This window comes from Chenopodium quinoa, unplaced genomic scaffold (genome assembly GCF_001683475.1).
Source record: "Chenopodium quinoa cultivar QQ74 unplaced genomic scaffold, ASM168347v1, whole genome shotgun sequence".
NCBI lineage: Eukaryota > Viridiplantae > Streptophyta > Magnoliopsida > Caryophyllales > Amaranthaceae > Chenopodium > Chenopodium quinoa.
In genome coordinates, this window is record NW_018742914.1 from 598,044 (window position 1) to 613,193 (window position 15,150).

The window sequence follows — 15,150 nt, forward strand, 5'->3', positions numbered from 1 at the left end:
TCCTTCCATTCTTTTTTTGTTTACAGATCGAGCTAGGTTTTTTTTTTTTTTTTTTTTTTTTTTTTTTTTTTTTTTTTTTTTCAATAGGATGAACAGGGTTTGGAGAGCATTTTATGAAAGCATTAACTTAAACAATGATGAGTTCCAACAAGGTTGTCACCTGAAACCGTAAGGATGATAATTTATACACATGCTCTACCCCATTAAACAGAGCTAGTCTAGCTGCAAAATGAGATACACAATTCCCAGCACTTCATATATGATTACGTGAAAGATATTGAAGCTCACAACCATGGCATATAATAATCAGATCGTAGGACTTCAAACAGATGGCTTGTACAATTGTACTACATTGATAGTGCACATTCCATCAAATGGACCGTATTCTCATATAGCCAAAGCATTCGCGATTAACACTACTTTTATAAACTTATGAATTGGTTTACAAAGATAATCAAGTTAAGTCATTGTATGATCATGTCAGGTTAATAAGTTCATCTATGTCTATTGGATACAGTCACATATCTCACATACATTCTATCAAGCTTTAATCATGCTTGAGTAGAGAAAGTCATTCTTAATCCAACTCAATTTCAGATTGACTCCATTTGTGGTGTATCCTAACCACTCTTCCATGACATTTTAATGAACAAATCCATTACTCCCCTCTGTTTTGATAATTGAAACATTTTTCTTTTACGTATGTTTCATAATAATTGCAACAATTCCTGATTTTATTACTCCCCTCTACTATTTTATTACTCTTACTAGATTGTCATGCACGGTAATTTCATTACTTTTAATTAGAAAGGTAATAATATTTTTTTAATAAAAATATCATGAAAAAAGTAATAATATATTTATTAACAGGACCCAACTTGACTAAGAAAAAAACCTAATAAATTATGGAAATTTTGATAAATTTATTGAATGAAGCTAATATTTTTTCGTAGCACGACATGACATGAAACGGACACGAAAAAGCGGATTTGTGTCTAGGGTTTCCAACTTGTTAACTAAACGGGTCAACCTGACACATCATGTTCATTATATAGGTTGGGTTAGTGTTGAATCTTCTCAATCCGTTTAACTTCAACATTATATTTCCTCCTTCTCAACCCATTTAACTTCAACACATCATGTTCATTATGTTGGGTTATGTAAAGTTATAAAAGTATATGGAAAAACAAAATTTACATGAAAAAGTTAATTTTACACAAATATTGTTGTAAATTGGAGGGAATTTTGGTAAAAATGTAATATTAATGGTACTTGAAAAAGCAAATGACACTATCATTTTGGAACTTAAAATTGACCATAAAGGACTATCAATAAGGGACAAAGGGAGTATAACATATATAGACCAAGGGTAATTATTGATCAAAGTTTTACAAGTTTGACCCAAATATTAGCATAGGGCAAAAATTTAAGAACGTAGTAGTACATTGTATTCTATTAGAAAATGCACAAAACATTTACAGAGCCCTCTATATGGACTTATGGTAATTATCTTCACCTGTATGTATCCTCACTTCCTCCTCCATGCTTAGAGAATAATCACAAGGTAATGAGCCAAGAAATTTGCTTCTCGAGGCACATAGCTGAACCTAAAGTTGCAATCTCTCGAGGAATTCCCCTATATCAGCAAGTATAGCAGCTAGTTCATTGTTCCTCGTTTTCACACGTCCTCCAGAGTGCTGTTCAGAGAGGCGAGAGAGCTTGTACCCATTTCTAATAATGATGTTCTACAACACCGAGTCAAGTAGCTAACACCACTCCACCTCTAATAGCCATTACTTGAGCTTCAGCTGGGTTTCTTGTCTTGATCTCTGCCCAGAAACCAAGTTCCATCCTCAGCTCCCTTCGAAAAACCCCAAGTTCAAGTTCTGACCAGTGATCATAATCATGGATTGCCACTTTTTAGTAAACTTCACACTGTAGCATTGAATCGGCTCATGACTGTCATACCCACATCGCTGAAGATACACAATTGGCCATTTACTAATGCCCTTTTTTAACCTTTGCCCAATATATCATTGAACTTCACAATTTGCATATCAGAGTAAGCTTATGATGATAACCTCCTTCCATTAACACACAAACTAATGAAAGCATGTATCCCTATGTCTGGAGACGAACAAACAATAACTAAGTGCTAATTCAGCAAAACAGATAACCATGAATAAAAGTACTGATCCTACAATTGGCAGAGGTGAGGCATTTGCAGTATCTAAATAGGTTATCCGAATTGACACCTCTAGTTCCAAACGGTTACACAACATGACAACACTCATTATATATTGTGATCAGACATTTTGATAACCTTATTATAGACTTTATCAAACTTGAAAGACGTGAATCACACACCTCAAAATCATCTCCAAATCTCATCTCTTGTAGGGTTGAAGGTGATAATCTTCAAACTCGGACCCAAATGATATGGACTCTTCGTTGAGTTTCTTCTTCAACCTCCTCTAAGTTCTCAACTTATCAGCTTGTATCTAAAGCATCTCAAAGGTGATCTTCTGAGGAAGAAATCCTTTCTCAATCATCTGCACGAAATATTCACAAGCCTCCCTCTATTTCTCTTTCTCGACCAAACCATGAATTAATACAATATACGAGTCTAAATCAGGTCCAGTCCCGGCTTCTTTCATATCATTCCATATCTCCTCAACGACCTCCATGTAATCCAACTTCACTAACATTTGCACGAGGATATTACACGTATGCAAGCTCGCAACACACACACCTTCTTTCTTCACCCTCCTATACAAATCCAAAGCCTTTTCGGCATTCTTTCTTCCTCTCAACTCCTTAAAGAAACAATCATAGGTTACAGCACTCGGTGTAACAACACCCTCAATCATCTCATTAAGCAGCCTCTCAGCATCATCAACCCTCCCACACGAGCTAAGACACTTAACAACCGACATATAAGTAGCCACACTCGGGCAAAAACTAACATGACCCATAACCAACCAAAAAAATCAAATTCAAATTTCGACTAGTACGAACATAGTAATCATGACTCACTTTGCATTATACGAAAGCCTATCAACAAGACATCAAAGCGAGACACAAGTGAAGAAAGAGGTTCCATGCAAAAGCGAGACACAAGTGAACAAAGAGGTTCCATGCAAAAGCTCAACAATAACTTCTTACGTGTTTAATAAAAAAAAAAAAAAAAAAAAACAAACAAAAAAAAAGCAGTAGAAATTAGGAGAACATTTACCCTACTTCTGAGTTCTGACAATAATCAAAAGTTCCTAACTCCATGTTTTAACAACACCAGTAGTTAATGAATAGTAATGAGTCAACTACCCCCCTATTTCAGCTAACAATCCATGGAATAGTAACAAAGTTAGCTGCAATTCCCGAGTCTATTACCATATCACAGCAGTGTAGCAGACTTGGTGGCTCTTTTACATTATCATTAACAAGTATAGTCATTAATTCATTATACTCCTTTCAGTTCATACATATACTTAAGAAACCAAATTATGCGATTCAGAAACACCATGTTCATCAAGAACAAAATAAATTTAATTACGAAATTAAAATTCTTTCCTAATCCATTGAAATGCATCAATTAATAAAAGAAGGGAACAATTCGTAAAAATCAAATATCGATCCGTCATGATAAAGTTGCAAAATAAACAATCAATTCCATTATCCTGATTTAAACAGCAACATGAATCAAGGGAAAAAAAAAAATTAAATCCAAGCAAACAAAATTCGAATTCCATCATGACTATCACAAAAATCAATTCACCTATAATACTCACTAAAATCATATTAAAGCTGCAAGGGCAACAATTTAGATTGAAGAGCATCATATTAATTTCTGACCAAAAATAAGATTATTTAAAGGTAACTCTCACTTTACCAGGAATAAGATTATTCAACGGTAACTCTGGCACTAGTTGATGATGCCTTTCCAATCAACGAATTCAAAATTAATATACGTTTTTTAAGATTGAACTCTCCCCTAGCGATATTCCAATTCCAAGATTCCTAGCCATAATAAACTTTTGAAGATTTGGTAATCATCATACAATCTAACATGAAAACACTTTGCAACAAGTAGATAGCAACTGGTATCCACTCTAATTTGAAATTAGCTGGCTTAACCTCCTTTAGATTCTTGTGGACATATGGAATCGGAAGTTCACAGCTCTGACGGACAGGAGAATTTGGGAACTACAACAAACAAAACAGTCTAAATGTCAAAATATAACAAAAAGATTACCAGTCAAAATTACACCATGAATAGTTCAAAACTAAATTTGTCAATCTATTTTATAAAATCATAAATTTAAATAAATGAAATATAAAGGAAGTTTGCCATATTTACCCTCATCTCAAGCTTTTCCAAAAGCGGAAAGGATTTAAGAAGGCACGGGAGAGCCGACACTATACTGCCATCATCATCCACACTGGAGATGTATAGTTTCAAAACTGTATGAAATGTTTTGTGTGGGCTGAACGGTAATTTATTAACCTGAATAAGAAGAAATTCTAGTAAATCAGACAACTATAAAACTAGATATCACAAAAATATACAACAAGATGAATCCAACAACACTTAACCATATAATCTCTTATAGATTAACGGATAATCATGGTCAAAGTTTGACTTAAATATTAGCAATGGGACAAACAAATAGGAACAAAAGGAGTACATATTAGCCAACACAAGCATATATTCATAGATTCCACCACGCACCAGAGGTTCCTCTCCTCGGAGGATCAGATATTTAATTTGGGCCTCAGCTGCAAGACATTTTAACATATCTTTTGCTCCAGCAGATTCCAGACATATATACACACTTTCCAAATTTGATACATTTTTATAAGAGCACTTCAAAGGTTCTTCTTGATAAATCTCTAATTTCTTCAGATTCTTGGCACTAAGTTCAAATTCTTGCAAACTTGGACATTCTCCAATTGAGAAAGAGCGCAAGCGAGGGAAATTATCTTACACATTCTCAACCGTAAACATTCAATGGTTGAACAACTAGATAAGAAGTCCAGCCACTGAATGCCCATCCCCTCTAGAGTAACGTTAGTTAGATGAAGTGTTGTTAAGTTTGTTGATAGAATAAAATCATTCTCAAGCTTCAGGATGCAGGAATCTAAACGCAGATCTCGTAAATAAGAAAATTGGGAAAGAAAGGAACCGCTGATAAGATGCAACCCTTTACAATGGGACTGGAAATAAGTTCTCCACCTATCTACACAAATAAATTGTAGGGTGAGACTCTGTAGACCCTTATTTGCAGCAGCAAAGTTGATCCAGCGATCAACATCATCGGCATAACTGTTATCAAGGCAACACGCAACAGTAAAAGATAAGATCTTCTGACCCCTGTAGTTCTGCAGCACCTGATCCACACTTTTTACATATGCCTGCTTATAAGAAAGTTGATCACACTTACTGCCATGAGACTTCCATGGACTACCAGACAATACAAACCAATCCAAGTCAAGGGATGGAATGGTCAAGCACAAGTTTCTCCATCTTCTTGATAGCATAGCCATTCTTGTAACATCACGCAATGACATATATGACAGAATATCTACCAAAACCACATCAGGAAGCTCACTGAGACTATCTTTGACATTTTTATTCAGATTGTCAACCAAGTTTTCGTTGGAATCATCATCATCAACAACAACCTGCATTGGACGTCGTACATACGTAGCATCTCTATTAGAGTGGTGAATGTAAAAACACATTCACCTGATTATCATGGAAATAACTTGTATGCTTGCATTTGCTTTTATGGCTTAAAATTATGGAAATGTAACAAAATAAATTACCTTGCAAGAGTGTATTCGATTGCTAGCACGATAAATCCTCCATATTCCATAGAGTGCAGCAACTGTAGCTACAAGCCTACAAGGAAGGTGATATCAAGATTAAACCTTAAACAAAAACATAAATAAAAATAGCGCGTTTTTCTGTGGTAAATAAATAAAGTAACCCCTAGAATACTTACTAGTATAATATTGATGGAGTAACCTAAATCATCGACCGAGTAACCTTTATAACATCATACCTATACAGTTTAATGAAATTCATGGAACATTTGAAATTTAGGCATTATCATCACCCTTATAAAATTATCGCGGTGGTGGGTGGTGACCGAGGGAATGGAAATTGACATGTTAGCAGTATTTTCCAGCAACCAGAAAAGGAGTTCGTGAGAAAAAAGGAAATTGAGAAATGAGGATTTTTGGCATTTTCGGTGGAATGATAAGAAGGAAGATAAACAAAAGAAATAAAGGACAAAAATACGAAAGGTCAAATACCTAAATGCATCAAAATTAATTTTAATTGGGGGTAAATATGTCAATTAACTTTTTTAAGGGTATTATAGTCTTGACACTATTCATAAGAGTATTTTCCCACTTTTTATAAGGTAGGGATATAACTTAACCTAGTGTCAACTTTTTTTTAAGGGGAAGATATGAGCAATGATAGACCACTATCAGGTATGGGCTAGTTGGGCCCATACCGGGGGCATAAATGTAATTTCACTTTTTACTTTTTCTATATTGTAAAAATGTAGTCTCTCTATTCTCAATAACAGTATTCAACACTATAATAACAGTATACAAATCAATAATAACAAAATACAAACCAATAATAGTTGTATAGAGTTTAATAATAACTGAGCACCGACAAACAATTACCGCCGTCAATTTCGACCGAACTCAAACGATTTCCAACATAGAACTCACCGTTTTTAACGGCTCGCTAGAGCCATAAGTTTGTGTCTCTCGTTTTTGGGTTATGTTTTCTGGATGGTTTTCGGTAATTTTTAACGGAGGTAGTTGAGTGTTTTTGGATTTCGACCAAGGTAGTAGCTGGTGGGGTGGGTTTCTTGCTGTCGGAGGTGAAGGTGTGGTGGGCGGAGGTTTGGCTGACAATGGGAGCTATCCATGGAGATGGAGAAAGGGTTTTAAGGGAGGAAGAAGATGAAGAGAAAAGGGAAAAGAAAAAAAAAAAGGAAAATTAAAAAAAATTATATTGTGGTGTTGGGTAGAAGGACCCATACCTGATATTGGGTAATACTTACTCAGGAAGATATAACTTAACTTGTCTGTCAAAACAGAAAAAAAAAAATGCATATATTCTCCGTACTTCATAGAACTTAGCATGAGTTCAGTTTAGTTTCGGAATACTTAGTTACTTACTCTTTTTTTTTAGAACAGCCCAAAGGCGTTCCGGAGGAGTACTTTCTAGTTTAACTTTTTATTTTATTTTATTTTTTTTACTTTTACTACACTGGTAATCCTGACTCAGATCCGTTGACCTGAAATTGACTAAAAAATATTGACCCGAAAATGACCCAAAACCCGAAATTGACCCGACCCGACCCGACCCGAAAATGGAGTTGACCTGATCCTGACCCGACACCCGAACTGACCCGGCCCAAAGTTGACCCAACCCGAAATTGACCCAAAGTGTTTGACCCGAATAGACCAGATACCCAAAATTGACCCGAACAGACCTGATATTGACCCAGACAGACCCAATACCTGAAATGCCCCAAATAAAAACTACCTTAAAATTGAACAAAAAATGTCTTGTACCAAAAATAACTAAAATTGTTTATTTTCAACCGTAGCTAAGCTCATAAACTGAAATATACTCTCTATAAAATTATTGATTTGAGATTGATCCACAAATGAAACAACCCGAACATGACCCGAATGTGACCCGAATATTCTTAACCCAAAATTGACCCAACCCAAACATACCCAACCCAAAAATTGACCCGACCCGGACTCGACCCGATATCTGACCCGAAGTTAACATGAATCGACCCGACCCGACCCATACTCAACCCGAATGTTAGCTGATCCGACCCAGACCCGACCCGAATGACCCATTTGCCAGGTCTAACTTTTACCACCTAAAAAATCGGAAAAAAAAAAATTACCACTAAGGCTTTATTTGGTAAATGGCTTTTGACTGGCTTTGGCTTTTTCTTTTGGTCAAACAGCTAAAATACATATTTGGTAAATGGCTTTTTAGCAAGCTAAAAAGCCGGCTTTTCCGCCAAAAACAAAAAGCTAGTCTTACTAGCTTTTTGGTTTTGGCTTTTCATCAAATAATTGATAATTATAAAGCTAAACTTTTAGCCAGGCAATGAGGCAGTGACACTTAGCATTCTAACTTCTCGCCAAGTGTCGCGCCACGTTAGATATATTTAAATAGATTTCATAAGATAAAAAAGTTTGTTTAAAATTCTATTTGGATAGAAAAAATTGTTAGTTTAGAGTTTTATTTTCGATAAAATACCAAATTTACAAATTGAATTATAATTTTATTCAAAAAAATTATTAGATTATAACTTTCAAAAATTATCAAATAAATTTATTTATTATATTATACAAGTAATATTTATTGGAGTGAATGAAGGAAGTAGTTCAAAGAGTAAAACATCCATTTATAATATATACTAATTTGTTAAAATAATATACTTCACAATCTAATAGAATTTTATTTATATGTAGACCTGTCAATTAGGGTCGGGTAATGAGTGATCTCGGATTGGGTCACTTCAGGTTACGAGTCAAGAAATGTTTAACCCTTGACCAAAGTTTTGGGTTCGGATCAATCCAACAGGCTTTGAATATTTACTTTATTTAATTTATTTTTTGCTATTTTTTTTTAATTTTTAATGTATTAAATCGAACATTTCCACCAACATTATTTATTTTTGTAATGTATTAAATCGAATATTTCCACCAACAGTATTTATTTTTTTAATGTATTAAATCGAACATTTGCACCAACAGTATTATTAGTCATTAAATGCATGCTTACTAGATAGCAAATTGTCACAAAAGAACATCAATTCCTAACTAATTTTGTATCAATGATATATTTTAAACTTGACAAATAGATTAAAATTTAATCTTAAAATTCAATAAACAACCCAGGCATCGCACGGGGCACACACACACACACACACACACACACACACACACACACATAACCTGTTTTATTTTCACACTTGTCAATGTAGAACTTGAACGGTCAATAATTTTAATTCTCCAAGATTAAAAGTTATAAAAGTTATATATTGTGATAGTATTTATTGAGACAAATCTAAAAAGATCTTACATGAATTTTTTTTGCTTTATTATAATTAAGAAAATATGGCAAAAAAAAGGGAAGGTAAATAGTGTAAAAGTCTAAACGACTTTAGTAAAAAATAAAGGAGGTAGTAGAATTTATGGTGGAACTAGTTTTTTCCCCTTGCAAATGCACAGATTAATAATAATAATAATAAGACTTGAAAAATAATAAAAGTCAATTAAAATGAAAAATAAATAAAAGTTTTGGGCGGACAAATTTTTATTGTAAATGCAACACGTATATTTTGGGAATAACTATGGTGATTACCTTAGTATATAGTATAGATAGTGTTGAAATTGAAAAGAAAAACCAAAAAAAAAAAAATATGAGGGCTTGAACAACACACCTATTGGCTCACAAAATTGATACTTTTTTTTTTTTTTTTTTTTTTTTTTTTTTTTTTTTTTTGTAAAAAGGTAAGTAGAAATTAACATTTGGAAGCCCTCTTAACGAGGGGAATTCCTAATATGAAAAATGTTACAATCATATGGGCTTGAAACTAGGCTTTTTTTTCTCCTTGTTTTTTAGTAGATGAGTTTCTTAAATATGTACTCCTTTTTTTATTATTATTATTATTTATTTGCATCACTTGGGAATGCACGGAGTTTTAGGAGAGTAATATAATATTGTGAGTAGGTGAATAAATTATCATAGTAAAAGTAAGATAGGGACCATAAAAAAGAAAATATCTAAGAGAGAATAGATATTTTTATTATTTAAGTGGAGACCATAGAAAAGAGAAAAATGACATAATAATTTGAATGGGGTTTAAAGTAAGAGAGAGAAATGATAAAATATACTCCCTCCGTTTCTTTTTACTCGCAACAAAGAGGGGAAGAACGGACTCCTAGGCAAAATATTTTAAGGGGGTAGATTAAAGTGAAGGGCATGTGATTAGGAGAGTTAAAATGGGAGGGAAAAAAAGGTGGTCCCTTTATTAGTGGAGGCCATGTGACTTTGTTTCTTTTTTTTTTCCCTCTTCTTTCCCTCTCTTTTTCTCATTTTTGGCTGACTGTTTTTTGGAGGCTATTATTTTAGCCTCCAAATTTTCGTTTTCCCTCCACAATTTCATGAAATTTTAAAATTCATTCAAATAAATTTCAAAAGGCAGCTGCAGACACCTAAAAATGTCTCCCCAAAACCAAACCCGATGATGAACAACCTTTCATCGCCACTATTGGTCGGGTTTAGTATTTAATCCCGAGAGTGCTTAAAAAATCATATTATATTAAATTCATATTTTTGAACAGTCCATGGATTAGTCTTGTTGTTTGGTAAAAGCATAGTTTTAATTTCAGCCCAAACTTATTAATTAATTTTAAGCCCAAACTTTTTTTTATTTTATAGTTTTATTATTTATTTTTGGCCCAAACATTTTATTTATTTTTATTTAATTATTTTCTTATTTTAGCCCGAATAATAAAAGTAAAAAAAGGCCCGAAATTATCAATCGGCACTTGAAAAGCCGAAGAAATTAGGGTTAAAAATGTATTTAGACGGAAAATGGACTGGAAATTCCCGCGCCACGGCAGACTGCCACCGTGTCACGGGAATCCTTCCCGTCTGACGGTGGGATTTCCCGTGACACGGGAGGTCTGCCGTGACACGGGACATTCCGTGTCTTTTCCGGCGTAAACCCTTGACGCGTTTTCTATCCCGTTTTCTGAAAATTTCCCGCGTCACGCCAAAAGTGTATCGTGTCACGGGAATGTGTACCGTCTAACGGTGACGATTCCCGTGTCACGGTACAGTTTGACCGTGTCACGGGATACTTTTTAGGGTTTTTATCATTTTAGGGTTCCGTGTGCTCCCTCAGTACATTTCCCCTATAAATACCCCCTCATTTCTGATGTACGGGGCACCGAGTAATTCTCTTATTTTATTTTCTCTCTTCTATGCTTTAGCCTAAACACTAGCCTACCCTTTTCACTTCAAAATTCCTTCTTCAAGCACTCAAAGGAGTCTATATTTTACTCGAGGTTCTGTCCTTAAGCCAAGGCGTGAAAGGTAGAACTGTTTGAGGGTTTGGCCCCAAAATCAACTTTATTTTATTTAATTTAATTTAATTATTGTTTATTTATTTCCTTGAAGTTACTAACTCGTTTATTATTTTGTAGTTGCAAACAAACAGAATCAAAGTAAGGATCATGCTCCTTTTGTTTTTATTATTTTTTCTAACGATTTTATGTTGTTGGAATTGTGATTAAATTGGTTTTAATATTAATGTTGTTCTATAATTGTTATTGATCACCATATTACATGTTTAAAGGGAATATGTAATTGAAAATCACGCCTAATAAGATAATTTGGACAACTGGTTTAGGATCCTTTTTAATCTTGTTGTTTAATTCAAGTGATCACCAATATTTTAGAATTATGTGTGCATTAATATTAAACCAATTTAGTTAAATATAGTTTGGAGCGAATTGAATTATTGTTTGTATGCCTTTGAGATCACAGGAATGCTTTTCACTATAAGAATCGAGTAGAGGCCAATACGGGCGAATGTGACTCCATGACTCACTTCGTATCATCATCCCCGATCCTCCTTTTGTGGTTCCGAACCATATGGAGTTAGTAATCTCATGGATTATGAATGGGGTGTAACCTTCACGATTCAATCGTTGTTGCCTATTGTTGTCCCTTATCGTGGTTGCCTTAAATGATCCGTGAACGGTTTACAAGTTCCTAAAAAACTTGTTGGCGGCTCCCTACTTTCTTTGTCCCTAATCGTATTATGTCAATTCCCACTTCCTATGAGTGCCAAACATATTCACCGCATGCTTTTTACGTAGGCGCACTTCGAGCGACGCTTACAATTTGGCGACTCCACTGGGGAGGATTCTTAATTATTTATCGATTTGAGTGATCGGTATTTAATTAAGATGAGTGGATGAGACTTGAAAGATTGTTGAATAATGTTCCTGTGATTAATTTGGCATTTTAGCATCTGCATAGACGTTTTAACGTCGCATTCAGGTCTGTCCCGTAGGAAAAATTGGATAACTTGGTTGCGCACGAAGGAAAACAGGGCACCAGTCAGATTTTCTGACTGCCGTGCCACGGCAAAATCTGCCGTGTCACGGTACAGTGCACTGTCTGACGGTGCACAGTATCGTGACACGGGAATTTTACCCGTGTCACGACAGTCCTAAAATCAGTCCGGTGGCTTATTTTCTTTCCTCACAGTCGACTTCCTTCGATTTTTCTGAAAAAACGTATGTGTTCTACATGCGTCTTAGCCCCGGGGGATTTAAGCTCTATCCACCCAAAAACGCTCATGGCAATAAGGGTTCATCCGAGTTATTAAATCCACCCAAACCATGGAGTCGAGTTCGATTTCATCACGAACTCGCGGAGCCGCCCGTTGGCATACACCCTCAAGGGAGGCTGCCTTGCTAACGCGTCCAAATTCTTCACCATGGTACCCTTTTGACACCCAAAGCTTGACCAATAGTTGAACATAGATCTTGACTTTAGGTTGCGAACTTTTTTTACATCATCGTGCCTAAATGCTATGTGGTTGTTTGGTGCTAATCCTCATGTGTTTGATCTTTTGTTTAACCCATGACCGAGGGTTTTTATTCTCACATAGTAATTAGTACGGACCTAAAATCGGTTAAAATCTGAAAAAAATCACAAAACTAACCTGGAACTGCACACCGTGTCACGACAATCTGTACCGTGACACGGTGCCCAGGAAAGTGTCCTGTCAGTCCTTTTTCGATTTTTATGCAAATGCTGTGTCCAGTTTTGTGTCGTGTCTAGCTATACGGTCAAAACACGCGTCTATAACCTCACTTAATCACTCACATATCGTGTTCACACACTTTTTTTTAGTCGTGCACCATTTTTTTGACCGTATTTTAGGGAAGTCTCGTTTTTGTGTCGTTTTTTTTCGGAGTAATTCGGATGGTATCCTCCCATGTATTTTTATTATTTTTTTTTTAAAAATAAACAAGTAGAATTTAAAAATTATAGATTTTTAATAAAAAAAAATAAATTCTTCCGGATGGGTTAAGGTTAAGCTTGGTCATTAAAGGTGTGTTTGTTTCTGTAGACACCCATTTGTGTCTCCCCAAAACCAAACCCGGTGATGAGTGTCTTTCATGTCGAATCATAATCGAATGAAACGAAAGTGTGGAAAGGTCTAGTGTTGCGGAAAGTTTTATTTCTTTTTCTCTTCTCCCTGTTTTTGAAAACTTTATTTTAAAGAAAACAGCCAATCCAATTTTGTTGGTCCATGATGTGGGTCCAATGGTGGTGTAGTTGGATGGGGCTTGCAAAGACCTTTCCAACGATATATTATAAGCCCAATTCTGATGAATATTGAGGAAGTTATGGCAAATTTACTAAACTGGGCCCGGTTTGAGCTTTAAGTACGACCCTATGATCTAGGGGAGGGCCTAATATAATTTATCATTCCTAATGTAATTAGGAATGGTTTTAGTCTTCTAGAACATTCTAGAAGGTCTTTATCATTCCTGGTTCAATTAGGATTCTTCAGAGTTTTAATCAAGATCAAATAGCATTTTCGATGGAATCATATTATTTTTTCTTCCAGTACGGGAAATTTATCAGATTTTCGAAAACGTGTGGAAAACCACTTTGGCGTCCAACCCCAGGCCTTGGCGCCTGGAACCAGGATTGGCGCCAGGCGCTAGCCATTGGCGCCTGGCGCTAGCCACTGGTGCTGGCGCCAACTAGCCAGGGCTGGCGCCAATGTGTTTCTGCGATCTTCAGAATCTGTTTTGTTAAATTATCTTTTTTGGATGATTTTCTCTATAAATATCGTGTTAAAAAACTCCGTTTTCATTCACCAATTCTCTTTATTCTTAAGTTTTAATCAACTCTTTTCATTCACCAAGATTCATCATCAAATTAGCATTCATCTACAGTCAAATAATCCTTTTCATTCATCTCTTTTCATCAACTTTCATTGATATTAATTCTTTAATATTCTTTCTTGCTTTTTAATACAAAATTCCACATTCGCAAGATCTTAATACACCTAGCCATATTCGAAGTTGCCTTCGCCCTAGGCGTGAAAGGTTTTAATTTCTGAGGGTTTGGTCCCAAATCTCTCTTTCAATTATTTAATTTAATTGTTTTGATTATTATTTTCCTTGAAGTTACTAACGTGTGTATTTTGTTATTAGAAAGAGGTACGAGGCATCCAAGTAAGTACTTTAATTGATTTAATTGATTTATGATGTAGACATCATGTTTACATTGTTGTTATGATATTCCTAGTATCATGTCTAGGGTAATTTTAATATTAAATATGATTGCTATGATGCCTTTTATTCTCTTCCTAATATTTATTCATGTTAGTATCATGTTAGGGTTAAAGGTTTGATTTTTAATGCTTAGTGACATGCTAGGGTTTGTTATTAATCTTGTTAGTATCATGCCTAGGATCTTGCTATGCTTTAACATGATTATGATTATGATTATTATTATTATTATTAATGATGTTGATTATTTATTATGTTGCTTGATATGCATATTATTTTATTGTTATTGCTTGATCACCTTTATTGCATGCTTAAAGGGAATTTGGTACTTCAACCACGCTTAATAAGATAATTAATAATCTTGTTAGGGTTAATGTGATTATAATTCAAGTGATCGCCAATAATAGTTTATTTGTGCATTATATTCAACCAACATAGATTAAACAGGTTTAGGGTCAACCTATTGATTGCATGTTAATCAGAATGCGCACATGAATACAAGCAAAATAAAGTAGAGGCCTATTATTAGGGCAAATTCAATCTCTTTTAGGTTGGATTTGTACCTTCATCCCCGAACCCTTATTTGGTTCATGACCTTATGGAGTTGACGATCTCTTGGATCGTTAAGGGGTGTAACCTTCATCCTATGAACGGTTTACAAGTTCCTTAAAAACTTGTTGGCGACTCTTTTGCTCTATCTTCTTCCCTTTTGTACGCCACCGTACTTTAGTGTATGATCACAGTGGGGTTCAA

The 15,150-nt window shown here is 34.9% G+C and overlaps 1 long non-coding RNA gene across 1 annotated transcript; it reads right to left on the minus strand.

Annotated features, from left to right (window-relative positions):
- Nucleotides 1–1,332: 1,332 nt before the first annotated feature.
- Nucleotides 1,333–4,588, minus strand: LOC110727815. The gene is made up of 2 exons (XR_002512581.1): nucleotides 4,358–4,588; nucleotides 1,333–4,203 (listed from the first exon to the last, which is right to left on the minus strand). It is a non-coding gene; the product is annotated as an uncharacterized LOC110727815 (long non-coding RNA).
- Between the last annotated feature and the right edge of the window lie 10,562 nt (nucleotides 4,589–15,150).